A 17038-nucleotide genomic window follows, 5' to 3' on the forward strand; every position below is an offset into this window, starting at 1 on the left:
TGTGTGTGTGTGTTTAAAGTTTGTGGGACAGACATATGTGAGACCAACATAACAAATATTGAAGTCTTAAAGCAAAATGTATCTGCTACCTCTTTCTTGGTATGTAACTATATTCAAGACAGCAGTCATAAAAAAGCCCAAATTTTAATTTTTCATTCCTCTTAGTCACTATAATAAATATATGTTTGATTAGATGCACCTTTTGGGGACCCGGGGGAAGAGGTTCTTTTTTGAAATCCTGTTCACTTCTATAAAGAATCATATGCCATGTCCTCATAACCTTGTTCTCTATCTACAAAGGCTAAAGCTGTGAACTTAGGCCTAATGGACTGTGATGTCATCCCTTTGCCCCTTAATCATGTGCAATATTGCAAGATGTGTTCAGTTGGTATAGGCCTAGAAGTCTCTAACCTGCTACCTCTCCTAAAGTGTTCAAATTATTTCATAGCCTTTTGGTAGCCATGCCTAGTTCTAGGGGCAAATGAAACACTGATGGCTCACACAACTTCCCTGCTCCATAGAATCCACTTCTGGGGACAGTTGTCTAATGCATTCCATCTATTGACACTAGCCACAATCTGAACAAAATATTTTATCATAAGCACTGCAGAACAAAGGCCTTAACTAGGCTCATAATCCAGTGGGATTTCGAGGACATTGTGTTGATAACATGGATAGCAACTCTGTTATCACAACAAAAATGGGCAGAGGAGTTTGCGAACTCCTCAGCTCAGATCTGAACCACTACCATAAATGGGGGGGGGGGGGATTCCACCAAAATCAAATCAGTCAGTTAACCAGCCTTGGCCCATGCCTCTAGCCAAGGCTAAGCACACCAATGTCCTGTAAAATATTCACTCAAACCTATAGACCCAGCAGCATCTGAAGACACCTTTAGAGCATCACAAAGGTGCAGCTCATTCCTGCAAAAGGAAGCACAATTGAAGACTGCAAGAAAATTGTGCCATACTTCCAAATCTTCACTAATCTCTTGCGATAACCTAACACTATGAGGGGTCTTCCTCACACCAGCAACAGTGATGCCCTTAAAATGCCCTACCAGGAGCATTTTAAAAAGTCCAAATAAAGAAAACCCTAACAACTCAAAATCCAAAAGATAAACCAGAAGGAGGTGGAATGCACACTTAATGTTGCCTTTCACCAATTCTGCACCATACTCCATAAGACCAAGCTTCTAAACAATGAGAAAAGTATACAACCAACCAGTTAAATCAGGTCTGAGAGAAGGAAGATAAATTGTCGACCCAAGACAAGCTAAAACTATGGCCAGAATGTATAGATGGGTTAAAAATGGCATTCACCATTTTTGCCTTTAAATGGTGCTTGCAACAGTGGAAAACAAAATGGCAGTACCAACATGCAGTGTGCTTAAAACGGCCATCCTACAACCTCAGATAAAATAGCCACTCACAATACAAACATAAATAAAAATGGTGGGTGATCATGTGTTGTGTACAAAATGGCCACACCCTGTAGACAAAATGGCCACACCCTGTAGACAAAATGGCCACCCACCATACAAACATAATACAAAATGGTGGTGCCCATGTGCAGCATGCCCAAGATGTCTGTCTTCACAAGCAGCACACAAAATAGCCACCCACAATAGAAAAATAAAAATAGATAAATTTCAGCAAAGCCCGACAGGATTAGAAGCCCACAAATACAGCAAAACCACAACCAAGTACACACTCCTATAATTCCACCAGGAATAAGATAGGCCACACTATGCGTCCTTGCTTATAAATCCATGACCAAGAATATAGACCTCACTAGGCCTTCTCCTCGCAGTGGCCTCACACTAGGCCCAGCCAGTCTCCATAAAATGAAACCACTGCACAATAGGAAAGGAGAACAACCAACCAGTCAGATCAGGCCCAAGAGGGGAAAGAGTAAGCACCACACACAGTGGTCACCCACAATACACAAATAAAAGTAACTTGCAGCACAGCCACATAGGATTAGAAATCCACAATATAGCGAGACCACAACTATGTTTGCAGACCTATAATTCCACAAACAAAACCTGGCCTATTAATTATCCGTCAGACACAATGTCTTTGACTCCTTCACTATGAAGATCCAAAGAGGCATGTGAGGGGGCAATGAGCCCTTAAATAGCCTCTTACTCTGCCACATCACATACAGCATTCTGGTGTGTTCTGCCAGATGCAAAGCATTCACATATCAAAGTGTTACCTTCCCGCACAGTGTGGTTCACCATGTAAGTCCAGGTACATTTAAACAAGCAGTGCCCACCATGTTAGGAAAAGTACTTGAGCATACATTTGAAACAATATTTAGTGACCATCTGGTAGCAAAACTCTATATTACCTTTTATTTTATTCAATTTGATATTAACCTCTGACTTGAATGAGTTCCCTGTGATGGCTGGATTTTTATGAGTAAAGAAAATAAAAAGTTCTTCTTCGTTAGGTAAGTACCAAGCAACAACTCTTTCTGAGAAAAGAGGGGTACTACTCTTCTCTGAATTTGTTGCACTGAAAACTCCCAGCAGTTTTGATTCTCCTGAATGCATTTGAGTTATAGTTAAAAATAGTAACTTCCAGGCTTTATTTTGAATGTGTTGGTAGTCTCTCAGCCATGACCTGGCCTACATTTCAAGCTACTAGGACACCTTCTGCTTTCCCCATATATATGTTAAAGTCATAACATATGTTTGTAATCACAGGGCAGACAGATTTTATGCCGTGTTTTGTAGAGTTGGGTGACATATGTTGCCTTTCTGGACATCTTCCACTGAATATATTCACTTCATCAGCTGTAATATCATATGGCACATAGCAGGAAAGTGGCAAATTGGAGTCAAAGGGACCTCAGCATAAGAATTAGACAAAGTTAACCAGCTTTTAACAAATGAACGGATAGATAGATAGATAGATAGATAGATAGATAGATAGATAGATAGATAGAGTCAGGTTTCTGATTTCATGATATTGTCAGGAATTTTTCTTTTATGAAAAACAGATGAAATATGTTTCCTTGCCCACATGGACGTGGGAAGAAAAAGTATGCTGATGATACCCAGCTCTACTACTCCTTTCCATCTAATTCCAAGGCAGATGTTCCTGTGCTAAGCCAGTGCCTGGTAGCATTAATGGACTGGATGGGAGCACAGAAATTGGTTAGTCCAGACAAGACAGAGGCAATTCAAATCATTTGAAAGACAGATCTGGAAATAAGGATTCAGCCTTTGAATGGAATGACACTGTATTAGAAAACACAGGTCTACAGTCTGGGGGTGCTCCTGGATTCAGCTCTGAGCCCAGGTTTTAGCAATGGCCCAGAACACTTTTGCACAGTTAAAACTAGTGCATCAACTGCCCCCATTCCTGGAGAAGTCAGATCTGGCCATGGTGCTGCATGCCTTGGTTGCATCCCAATTGGATTACTATAATGCACTCCATGTTGGGCTGTCTTTGAAAAGTGCTTATAAACTTCAGTTGGATCAAACAGCTGCAGACAGGTTGTTAACTGGGCCTGGCTACAAGAAGTCCCCAGCTCTCTTCTTGCAACTGCTCCATTGGCCATCAGTCTCTTTCTAGGCACAATTCAAAGTGCTAGTTTTGACCTATAAGGCCATATACAGTTTGGGTCCAGGTTATGTAAAGAACTTTATCTCCCTTTATGAGAACATTAGAGCATTATGATAATCAGGAGAGGCCCTTCTTTCTGTTCCAGCATGCTCTCAGGCTCATTTGGTAGGAACAAGGGAGAAGGCCTTCTCAGTGGCTACTCCCAATCTCTGGAACTCCCTCCCTATAGAGGTCAGGGTAGCTCCAATCCTGCTCTTTTTTGGCAGCAGGTAAAAACATTCTTGTGCAGTCAGGTTTTTTCAAACTGAGAAGGGCTGGGCTTATAAACAGTGTGTAATTCAGTTTTTAATGCTCATTTAGAGTTTTTAATACATTTTAATTTTTAATGTGTAATGTTTTTAACTTTTAAAAGTCGTTTATTCACTTTTTAAAAGAACATTGTATCTACATTTTAATGCTTTTGTATTCTTTTTTAACTTGCACTGTTTTAAATTTGAACCGCAGACGAGGACCTAAGCAGTTAAGCTAAACACTCTGAGGAGAAAGCTGGTGTGGAAAAGATGTTTCAAGTAAAGGGGTAAAGTGAACATCCCACAATGTTCAGGAGCATGGAGTGGGGGGGATTTCAAGCATGTGGGATCATGAATAAGACAATGGTGTAGGAAAATGGACAGAATGAACAAACAGGCATAATTTTCAGGTTGTTGAGGAAGTCAGGTCTGCATGACAAATATGATTGAAAAATGAAGTTCTGTTAATGTATTCTCAATCTGGATAATTCTGTTAATTTTTCAAGGAGTGGTTTGCAGAGCATGAATCTTTTCCTTGTTCTTCATTGCAAGTTAGCAGAGTGATGTTAAAAGATCTTAGTTTTAGCATCTGTTTTTAAAATATATTTAAAAAACACACCAGTGAGTTGAATTTCTCCATAGGAAAACCTCTAGTTAGCCAAATCTGACTCCATAATGTTTCAACATCATCCTACTGGTCACCATCTAAACCCTGCTTGGCTAAAATCACAAAGTGTAAATTATTATTATTATTATTATTATTAGTAGTAGTAGTAGTATTTCCACTACAGCAACAGTAAAGACGGGAGGGGGAGGATATATAGAAATAGTAGCCAGCAACTACAGGATAAGATTGGATTGATACATTTTAGCTTCCCTTCCCTCACCAAAAAACCCAAGTACTTTTGAACATAAAAATACACCTTGAGGACATTTTTCTTGGCCCTGTTGTTTTTGAATGTCCCTGTTTATGTTCTCAAAGTTGAACTCTTGTTTTGGAGCTCTCCGGCCCCTTGAAAACTTCTGAAACTGAAGCAAATATAACCTTTGCAGCTTTATGATAGGAATTGAAAATGAAGTTCATTTTTAGTATAGTGACACACAGAGTGCTGTTTGTGTTCCCCAAGAGAGGATAACGTATTTCAGATATCTGACAAGCAAGAGTACACATGACTTGGTCGTGTTCGGCTCAAACAAATGCATTTTAAACTACCCCTTTTACAACTCCATAAAAGCTTAAAAGAAAGTCAGTCAAGCCCTACACATTTTATTCATGGCTTCAGCAAATGGTATGAATTTTTACAGGGTGCAGAAAGATTCAGGAAGGGATGCACTATTGCTTTGAAAGCATTGTCAAATTGCCTTGCTTTCTGTCAAACATCCCAGTTCCTTTTTTATTCTACACTTAAACTACTCAAGGTAATTAACATCACATTAATTCTTCATTAGTGACATTTTACATTGCACTGTTGGTGGAAAAAATTGCCAATGTTTTATTTATGTTAGCATATTATGGTCTCCTTTTGTGCCATTCACATTTAGTTAAGAATAGCAGGGAATGAAACAAAAAAATTGCATTATTTATTTCTGCTGTCGGACTAATAACAGCTTTAGTTGTTGGGTTTTTTAATGGACAACTGCAACCTAACTCTATAATGTAATATAATTCTTTATAGCTTCACAGTGTGTCCTTCATATAGTCATGTCGCAGCAAGAAATACATAGTGCTGTCACTAAGCATAAGTCAAGCTGAACAAATGGGTTTTTAATTTTGACTGGAAAATACAGTCACTCGGCTGCTCCTGATTTCCCGGAGAAGGGCATAGCAAAGGCAAGCTTTAGCTAACAGTTTTGAGAACAAAACTAAATGGGGAGGGGGGAAGAGATATGAAAAGGGTAAATATATGATATTTCATAAAGATATGAAAACTGATATAGGCTGTACAGGCAAAAGTAGTTACTTTTCATAACTTTCCTTTGAAACAGTCAACAGATGTGATGCTTGCTGAAATGTTTTATGGCCTCCAAATAGGCGAGAAAAGTGGGGAGCAACTTGAAAAGACAGCTTAATTCTGCAAAACCTTGAAGACTTTTCCTGTACAGCAATGCATAATTCTTTGGCTGCCGACTTTTGTATGACTTTGGGAGCAAATCATCAGATTATCAGCTCCTTAACACTAACGGCGTGTCAGCTGCTTACCAACATAGGAAGTAATGAGGCCAGACACAAGCCATTGGGTTGCAAAATGGACCACTTTATTTAAATTATACCCTATTTATTATTTCCCTCTTGAAAGCTTCAAAAGGTGGGAGGAGCAAACTCGTGTGGCAACAGCTGTGACAGGTGGTCTTTCCGAAGACCTCTTCTGCAGCATCTCCTGGCTGAAACATGTGAACTGCAAGGCAAACCCAAAACTGAGTTGCTCCCCAGCTGGCCTGCATCTGAAAGACCGATTCAAGATTCTCTTACACAAGTCACATGACTTAAAGTGAGGACTCATTCTCTAGGTCAGCCCCAAGGAGGGTCTCTTTCTCCAACCTGCTAGTCTCTGGACCTAAAGAACTGGTTTCAGAGGGCCTTTCTTCACCAAAATCTCCAACATCTTCTCCCACAACCTGCCAATAATCTGCCTGTTTCTCACCTCACCATGGCCAGTCTTCCAATTCAATTTTTGATGTTGTGGGGGAGGAGGAAAAATCCTACCCAGCCCAATAGCAGCCCATACTTTCACAATGTGTCAGTGGTGAGAAAGTGGGTCAAATGTTGATGTAAAAGAGGAGAAGTGGGGAGGAGTAGCAGGGCCTTAAACTGCCTCTGGCCTCACCCCACACTCTTCTGTCATGGTACTGAGTACTGAGACACATTGTTACCTTGGCAATGAATTCCTGCAAGGCTAGCAAACATACCTTCCCTTCCTCATGGCTGCTCTGGATCAGGGGAATCCAAAAGAGTTATAATTTAGAATTATGAATTATATCATTACACTTGGCTGCCACCAAGCATGCACTTAAGTTATATGTTGTTAGAATGAGGTCTGCCAAGTGCCAGTCCAGAAATTGTCCCAGAAATGTAACTTCAAATTTGGGGCTGGGGGTGGGAGGTGAAATCGGTTGATTCTCTAACTCCTACTTCTTCCCAGAAAAAAAGAACAAAATTTAAAATACTTCTTAAGTGTCAGTTCTTACTATGATGGATAATATGGTGATTTGAGAAAATCTAGGAACATTTATGGGGGGGGGGGGGGGGGGGGGATGGAGACGATTTTTGTTGTTGTTATGGGGATGAGAGATATTTTCCAAGTTATCATTTAGACCTGGCATCATTGTAACACATTTTTATAACTTCTTAATTAAATGGATCTGAACTGGTTTAATTGGAAACATCTGCAGCAGAGGCCATATGGTAATTGCATAATAAATTATATAACTTTCTGCATGAATTGAAAGATACAAATGAAAAAAGAGACAAATTAAAATGCTGAAAAATCAGAAAAAAATAAAGAAAAGCTTATATTTTTGGAGGGAAAAAGGATTTGGTAGTATTGAGGAAAATAAGCAATGACAATAATTTATCAGCAAGAATTGACAGTGACCAGATGCAGCAAAAACCTCAGAATCTTGAGTAATGACAGTAGTATGGTTATGACAAATGGCTGAAAATCATTGATGCAGAAAGAACTGAAGAAACACTTTAGTTATAATTAGACCCCCCCCAAAAGGAAAGAAAGAAAGAAAGAAAGAAAGAAAGAAAGAAAGAAAGATGCACATACTTGCATAAGTTAAAGCAGGGGTGGGAAACCTATGGCCCTCTAGGTTCTGATGAGCTACCATTCCCATCATCCTCACCACCAGCCAAACTGAATGAAGTTGTAGCCAGCAACATGTAGCATCACCACAATGAGAGAAGCTACAACTAAACCCTCATGAGTCTGGCTAAAATTTCCTTCAGGTTAGTGGTGAGGCATGATGGGAATAGTAGTTCATGAGAACCTGGAGGGCCCCCAATTTAGAGCAAAAATAGGAAACATGAAATCCTTCAGATATTTTGAAGTGCAGCTCCCACAAGCTTCATCCAACATGGCCATAGCAAATGTGAAAACTGCAGTCTATGATATCTGAATGGCATCCAGTTGCCTAAAGGATGAGGACTCCCATACCGGTGTGTGTATAATTATTAGAAGAGGGTGGGTGATGTATAGTTTCTAACAGCACTAGCAATCGGGGTTTGATGGGAGAGTGAAGTCTAGATTAAATTCTTCTCCTGTGTTCAAAAGCTTGATTCTTTCAACCAGACTCTGATTAGTCTGCTGATCTGCAACCCAGGCTTTTCATCTGCAAGAATGCATGCCAACTACTAATTGATAGATGCATGCCTAGAAATATAAACCCTTGCTAATGTTATCCTCCCCTCCTTCTCATTGGTCAGAATTGGCAAGAGATTTGTGCATTTTTAAAGAGAACATTCATATTCACAAGACTAGTTTTGGTGAAAATCACACATAGCATTTTTATGCAAGCATTGTTTTCTATTGTCTTTGTTATATTGGATAGGTTGTTCAATAAACCTATAATTCTGTGCATATTAAGGCTGTACTGTGTTTCTTGCACAAATTCACAAATTGCAGAGACCCTGCAAATAAGTGGATGCCAGGTTTTTGGCAAGGTATCTGGACATGGCAAGAGATGTTTTGCTCTTAAGGACATGTGAGGGCTATATTTTATACATGTAAGGTGCGGGGTTTATTTTTCTGTTCCTTTTCAAGCCAGTTCGTCCTGGTTGGGGCAGCATTGGGATGGCTTCTGGCCACGTTCAGGGCATGCATCCTCTAAATGACACACCCTCAATGCAGCCCAGTGGTGCCCCTTTTGGAATGTCTGTTTCAGGCCTCAGCTCTTTCCAAACATGGGACTCGAACTCACAGAAGTCCCAGCTATAGTCTGATCATGAACAATAGAGTGGAATTCTGAGAGCTGTAGTCCAGCAACATATGATGACTTAGGTTTCAAAATTAATGTCTTAATTTTACTGAAATACAAACTTGTTGTTGTTGCTGCTGCTGCTTTTGTTATTGTTGTTGTAGTATGTCTTCAACTTATTTCCAACTTAGACAACCTTAAGGTGAACCTGTCATGGGGATTTCTTGGGAAGATTTGTTCAAAGGGGTTTGGTCTCCAGAGTCATAGTTCAATATTCAAACCACTACATCACACTGGCTCCTCATAGGAGTATGTACATAATTGCTAAGAGTTCCAGAGGGGAAATATACGTCCACTTCTAGGAGGGCCTTCTCCATCTCGGCCCCCAACCTCTGGAACTTGCTGCCCTTTGAGCTCCGCTCAACCACTTCCCTAGCCCAATTTAAGAAGGGGTTAAAAACCTACTTATTTGAGCAGGCTTACCCCTGACCTCTGCTCCAGAATACTTCCTCCCCCCCTTCTTCGTGATCAGCACTGTTTTGCCGGTATGAATTTTATGAATTGTATTATTATTGTTGCATTGTTTTAACCAATTTGTATAGTTGTATTGTATGTTGCATATTTACATATTTGCTGTGCACCACCCTGATTTTAAGAAGGGCGGTATACAAATAAAATTTTTATTTATTTATTTATTTTTATTAAAATGAAAACCAACTCTGTGAGTTTTCAGATCTGCTTGAGCTAACATTCCCTTTGAGGCATTATACAGTTGCATCAGTATATGGATAACACTCTTATCTTTCACTTCCTTTCCCCAAGTAGGGGTTATAGAGGTCATGTTTCTTAGATCAGTAGTGGACTAGATATGATATGAGCAAACAAACAACTTAATTCAAATAAAATGGAAGCATTTTAAATAAACTGACTAGTTAATTTTGGAGATTGTCTGTCAGTCAGTCTCTTCCAATTGGCTTAATTCTGATTTAAGTTTTAAGTCTACAATTTTAAGATGTTCTGCAATAACTGCTGTTTTGTCTAGGATGTCTAGGTAGTATTCAGCAGGGTAAGCTTTCTATCAGTTTAGATCAGTAAGCCAGCTACAACATGGACATGGATATTCTAGATACCAGCAGTTACCAGTACCATGTGTTGATAAGGCAATTGCAGTCTGATTCTGCTACATTTTATTTTTGAAGATTGCTCAGAATGTAAACAACCATCCCAAGCATAGATGTCAGCATTAAACAAAGTATGTCTATACAGTTTCAGAAAATATGACTTATTTTATGTCAACTTCATTGGAAGCAGCCTACAACTAATTAGTTAGATTGGTCCATGAATTCTGTCCCAGCTAGAGTCTTGAAATGTGACTTTAGAACAGAATGAGTGTCTAAGGAAATCTGATAACTCTTGGAAGGGTAAGATAGTAAAATCAACAATCAGAAGATTAAATACCAGTCAATTATAAATTAATGATTTGCAGAGCATAATGCTGATGTATAAGAAACTTTTAAAAAATAAAGCTAACTTGGAATGGGATTTAATTCTGTAAAATGTCAAAGAGAAGGAAACATTTTTGTAGATACAATCCATCACACTGGACATGCTGCCAGACTTCTGAAATGACAGTGCAATTATCAGATGCAAGTACAGACTGATCTGATTGTGGAGCAGCTGTAAATCTTTAAGATTAAGCAAACTACGTTTAAACTGCAAAGCAATAATAAAGTAGGTCTGAAAGGAAAGCCATGAATAAACAGAGCAGACAGCTAAAGTCTTCTGGTGATGCTTAGCGTATGAAACTAAGGAGAAAAGAAAGGAAAGGAAAGATTATATGCTGGTGGATCATTGTTTTTGGACACATAGTACACCAAGAAGTATTATCAGAAGGATACATTTTCTTCTCTGTTTTGACTGGTTCAGAAAACAGACATATCGTCTTTATCACTGTAATAATGCAAATATTACATCTAATGCTGATGACAGTAAGATTAAAGATGTTGTACAGGAGAAAAAGATCTAAAGATCATTATAGCTATTTGTTTTTAAAATCCTTAGCAAATTTCCAGCACAAATCAAGGACAGAGGTAGCTCTGTTTTGTATAGTGATCTTGGTAACCAAATTCTATGTAGCACATGAACTAGACTTTCAACAAATGGACAGACTCTTATATATTTATAGGGTTTTTCGGGCTATGTGGCCATGTTCTAGAAGAGTTTATTCCTGATGTTTCACCAGCATCTGTGGCTTGCATCTTCAGAGCATGTTGGCATAGAAGAGAGCTGTGTGTATACACACACACACACACACACACACTCTATGTGACCCTAGGTAGGCAGGAATGATTCCCATGTTAATCTGTGTATTATTCTGTTGTTGATGGCAGGGGCTCAGGGTGGGAGGATTAGTGTCTGCTAACTGGTGATCATTATCTGCTGGGAAAGCCCTTGACCCTGGGTGATTTCCCATTTGCTGAGTCCTTATTTTGCTATTCTTCAGGACTGGTAGCCAAACATTGTTCATTTTAAGGGTTTCTTCTTTCCGGTTGAAATTATGCAGATGTTTATGGATTTCAATGGCTTCCCTGTGCATTCTGACCTGATAGTTGTTGGCATGGTCCAGTATTTCAGTGTTATCAAACAATATTTTATGCCCAGAATGGTTTATAACATGTTCTGCTACTGCTGATTTTTCCGGCTGACTCAGTCTGCAGTGTATCTTGTGTTTCTTGATTCGTGTTTGTACACTGCATTTGGTGGTCCCTATGTAGACTTGTCCACAGCTGCATGGTAAGTGGTAAACACTTACAAATGTGAGAGGTTCTCTATTGTCCTTCACTGAGTGCAGTGAAGACATCACAGCCCTGTTCAGACATTGGTTCACCACAAGCTATTTCCACTGGGACAATGAATTCTACGATCAGAGAGATGGGGTAGCAATGGGAAGCCCTCCAAGCCCCGTGATAGCAAGTCCCATTAAATATAATGACATTAAATATAATGACAGCAAAATGGTGTCCCTTATAAAAAATGGAAAACCAAGGTGTGATATTTGAAATGTATACTTTTCTTGAACATTTTCAATCCGTGGATGCTTGAATCTGTGTATAAAAAAATCTGTGTATAAGAAGGGCCGACTGTATGGCAAGGGGATGGACAGGATGGCCCTTGTGGTCTCTTCCCACTCTATGAGTCTATGATTCTATGATTCTATTTGTATGTGTAAAATAGTACTTTCTGCACAGGAAAGACCATTTTCTGCACAGAAAATATTTCAAAGAAGGTAATATTTCTCCACAGAAATATTATTATCTCTGAAGAAGATGCTCTTTAATATGGTGAAAATGCTGTTTTGTCCACAAAAAGGCCACAATGAATTTTATATAGAATATGCTTAGAACTGCAAAAATTCCCATCAGTCCACGGTTCTTCTTGTCAGGGTTTCTCAAGACTTGAAAAGCACATTTTTTCAACAATTTTGGAAAAAGTTTAACTATTCTTTCCATCCCTAGTGAAAATATATAATCGAAAAAGGATATGTTACAGTAAAGTATGAGCCTCATTGCTTACAACTTTTTAAGATGTATTGCCATTCCCTTGGAAAAAAAGAGATTCCTTTTGCCCATGCTAGCGAAATGGAGACCTGTTTTGCATATACAGTACTTCCAGAAGGTGCCAGAAAGAGGTAGAATGTCACACGGCATATGCAATGTTGTGAGATGGTAAGTTTTGAGGCTGAGCTAGGGAATATAAAAGAACTCCCTCCCACACCACATTTGATATCACCACCAGGAAGATGTTGATAGCAAATTGCAGGCCTAGTTCATGGCTGATACTGCCTTGAGTGGCATGGCAACTTTAGTAATCCTTGTGTCACGGTTACTTTATTCTCCATCACTAAGCTTCTTCGATGACATCACCCTCAGTCTTTTCCAGGATTTCCTTTCTTCCTTAACCTTATGTCTTTGCCTTTGTTGAACCTACACCTGAAGTCAAAAATAAGCATGGTTAGAAGAACCTCATTCTTCATTTTGTTTCAGCAAAATGGTTGGACTTAATCTCCCCCCCCACCCCACTCCATCATGTACTGATGGAAACTGAACCTTTAGAGAAACCAAAACTTTATTCTCATCTGATTTAGGGAAAAAAATAGTCACTATATATTGAGCAATTGATTATATATGATCAGCCAACATTACTATAAGAACTTTTGGCATTTCAAATGAAGGGAGAGGAAACTTTGGTCCAAAACACAGAAATAATCCAGTTTGAGATCACTCTAACTACCCTGGCTCAGTGGTAGGGAATCCTGGGAATTGTAGTTTATTGTGGCAGAGAAGGCTCAATGTCTCACAAAACTACAGTTCCCAGAATTCCCTAGCATTGAGCCAGGCAGTTAAAACAGTCTCAAACTGGATTGTTTCTGTAGTGTGTTTTGGCTGAACTTTGATGGAGGCAGATTCTACTTCCATTTCCCAGATTGGCCTACACACCACACAATAAAGTGGTTACTTTGATATAACAGACAGTTACATTGACATAGGTCACAAGCATCTTGGCAAATAGTACTTACTTTCTTAATGCCGTGTTTAGTTATGTGTATATTCTGGTTATGTGAGATTTATTTTGCAGTTTTACACATCCTCCAAATGAGTATTAGTAGTACTTTTAAAATACAGTTAAAAATAACAATAAACTCATTTAGCACCAGTGACTTCTATTCCCACCAAAATCTCATTGTTGAGAGTGAGTGGGGATGGTCTAGACATATTCTTATACAATTCACTTTTAATCTGGCATCATTAAAAAAAAAAAAAGAAGTCCTGTGTGGGTTGTTCTATGTTTTATGTTGTCTTATAATGCTTCTGCAAATTCACATTTCCAACCTCTGATTAGATTACAATAGATTCAATAACATTCAGTATCAAAACATAACATTTCTACTTACTTTTGTTTTTTTGGGGGGGAGGAGAAACTACAAATGAAGAGTTGATTTTAAAAAACAAAATAAACTCAGAAATGATTGTAGCTAACTACTTAGGGACCTTTGAAACTTTAATAGTAAAAATTACTGCTGAAAATAACTTTCTAGCTTCTGTGCACTTCAGACTAGGCATATACATCCTCACATCTCTTTTTCATGTGTGAAAATGAAAAGCCACAATTTTGATCACCTCAGCTGTAAGATATATTGTGTTAGTGACAAGAGATTTTTCAAACATGTGAGAATTATTCTTGTTCAAATTGTGTAAACTGTATAAATGGTATAAATTGTGATTGCTGCTGCTTGGTTGAGTATATTGTTTGGAAAAATAGAAGTATCACATAGGTTGTTTGTGTCTTAGTGATCAATCAGCAAATTCTTCTGTACTTGATGAGTAGATGTTTACATGTATGTGTATGTATGTGCACATGTACACATACTGTTCTTCACAAAGAGAGATGACAGTCGTTTTGCGTAGAAATATTTTGTGCAAATTACAGAAATTACATTAAAAAGGCATGTGATGTCTCATTTTTGTTAACTCGGGGCCCGATCAGACAGGCCAAAATAAAGCTGCTTCGTATCACTTTGGAGGTATGTTGCTTAAATGCTGCATGCGTCCTAAGAGGCCGGAAGCTGCACCAAAGCCATGTTCCAATCCTAAGGACTGGAGCACAGCTTTGGTGTAGCCTCTGGCCTGTTAAGATGTATGTGTCATTTAAACAGCATACCTCCAAACAGAACCGAAGCAGCTTTATTTTGGCCTGTCTGTTCAGGTCCTAACTCTCAGTAGTCTTTCTTACCTACTGAGAGACCCTGACTCATCAAGAATGAGTAATTTAGCAAGATATTTTCATATCCTTCACCAGACAACTATACAATTAAACTACTTGCTTTAAAATGATACTGAAAGGGAATTTCTACTGTCCTGAAAACCATTTCTCATTACACAACAAAAAACATCAACTCAGTTCGGAGAACTTGGAATTTTGACAAGGCTTCTAGCCCTTGTTGCTAGGCTAAACTCTTAGCATCCCAGTTCTCTCAAAGCCAGAAAATCACATTGCAATAGGACACTGCACAGTATACTCTACCAGGTGGGTGACATAAATTGGAAACGTGCATTTCTACCAGTAATTGTCTCTTCTCAATGGAAGGTTGCTAAACAACAGGCTGGAGTAACTATGTTGCAGTGATCTCTTGGTTGCACGTAGGTGTTCTGCACAATGGATAGCTCCCTGATTAGACCTTGCTTATTGTAGGTCTAGCTTGACTTCATATTGTAGATAACTAATCAAAGGCTTTCCTCTGTATGTTCCCAACACTAACTTCTCATGTAGATTGTGGATGAGAATTGCCTTCAAGTTCACCATGTTTGGGGAGATTTAATAACTGAAGTTGTTCTAGGCAGACAATAGTTTAGTGCAGATCTTTTCCACAATTTTTTTTCTATGAGCTCTACAGTTTCTTTGTTCACATAGTCTACAGGAAGAATATGAAATCAAAAGGCAGCCTTACTTTGATTAGACAGAGAGACCTGCAATAGGTGTGAATCAAAGTTTGCTTACAGCTGAGGAATGCTTTGATGTTCAGGAGCAGAATACTTGACTAGGCTCTTCTAGCTATGCTTTGGGTTCAAAAAAACCTGAAACCCCCCCTCCCAAAAAAAAGAACTGATACCATGTAACTATGTAAAGATTAGACATATGAACTTCCCCACATACTTATACAGTCCAGTTGTGAACATGTAAAAGATGCATGTGCAATAATGAGAAAACACTTTCATGTCCATGTTCAAAATAAGATTTTGATTGTAATATAACCTGAGGATCTATTTACCAGGAGCTCCTGCTTGTGAAAGCTTCATGTGGGTATGACTGGTCTGGATGATACTTTACCACGAGGTGCTTTTCCTGGAGAGGCAAACACTGTTTCTTCTGGCTTCTGAGAGCAGGGATTTTGAAAGAAAGCAGACAGGGAATATTTTCACAATGGCTGAGGATCTCTTTTCACTTTAAAGAAGCAGGCCAACATATGTACTACATGTCTAGGTTGCAGGAAGGAGGGCATCGGGTTTGGTTTATAACATAGTGGGCCCATAAATACCTACTTATGCTATTGCAGCATGTTGTTGGGATCACTCAGCATTCAGGTTGCCATATTAATTAATTCTTCATACGTGACATGCCAAACTCTGTGTCAAATCATAAAAACCTATATATAGTTACTATGTCCACTCCCACTCCATTCCATGCAGCAGATACAAGTATTGTTTTGTTTTGTGAGGAACAGCTTGTGAATTCATCACTGGGAATAAAACATCTCCTAGACTTTTCAACTCTGTGTGCTAGTGACCATGCTTTAAATTGGGGGGGGGGGGGGGGGGGGGGGGTGGGAAGAAGAGAGAGAAAATGCACCGAAACACATATGTCGCCTAGAGTACAGTTTAGCAAAACCATGCTTCTTGATTATTTTAAATGTACAAACAAATGGGTGGGAACATAAGAGTACAGGCAACTTTGGAATGTTTTTCTGTGGTATGCCGAACTTTCTATAGGCTCAGAATCAAAGCTGAAATTGTACTTACTGAGTTCCTGAGATGAGTTCAGATGTCATAATAATAATAATAATAATAATAATACAGTGGTACCTCGGGATACGAATTACCCAGCTTACGAATTTTTCGGGATACGAATAAATCCCATAGGGATTTATTGTTTCGGGTTACGAACGTTTTTTCGGGTTACGAAAAAACGCCGGCGCTGTTTTAAATGGAGCCGCGGCAGAGCCGCGGCTTTTTTTCCCATTAGCGCCTATGGCAATTCGGGTTACGAAGGTTTTTCGGGTTACGAAATTAGCCGCGGAACGAATTAATTTCGTAACCCGAGGGAGCACTGTAATAATAATAATAATAATAATAATAATAATAATAGCTTTATTCATATTTCCCGCCTCTCCCTATGGATCAAGGCAGAAGCACAACAGGTAAAATCAGCATAACAATAATTACATTTTTATAAAACCCACAGATTCTTACAATGTATCAGTTAATCAGTCAATTATGGTGAGAGATGCTGGAATATATTCAAGGCATACTGGACTGAAAAGCTTACAGTTGAAGTCTTCTGCTTTGGTTTGGATCAAATTAGTAGGAAGACCAGTTGTGGATGAATATTTTTGTTTTTATTCCTTATCTTATCTAAAGGAAAAGTAACTCCACAGGAGTAAAAATTGGCATAAAATAAGACATCCTTGCAATACTTAGA

Source organism: Sceloporus undulatus, chromosome 4 (assembly GCF_019175285.1).
Source record: "Sceloporus undulatus isolate JIND9_A2432 ecotype Alabama chromosome 4, SceUnd_v1.1, whole genome shotgun sequence".
In the NCBI taxonomy this organism is placed as follows: domain Eukaryota; kingdom Metazoa; phylum Chordata; class Lepidosauria; order Squamata; family Phrynosomatidae; genus Sceloporus; species Sceloporus undulatus.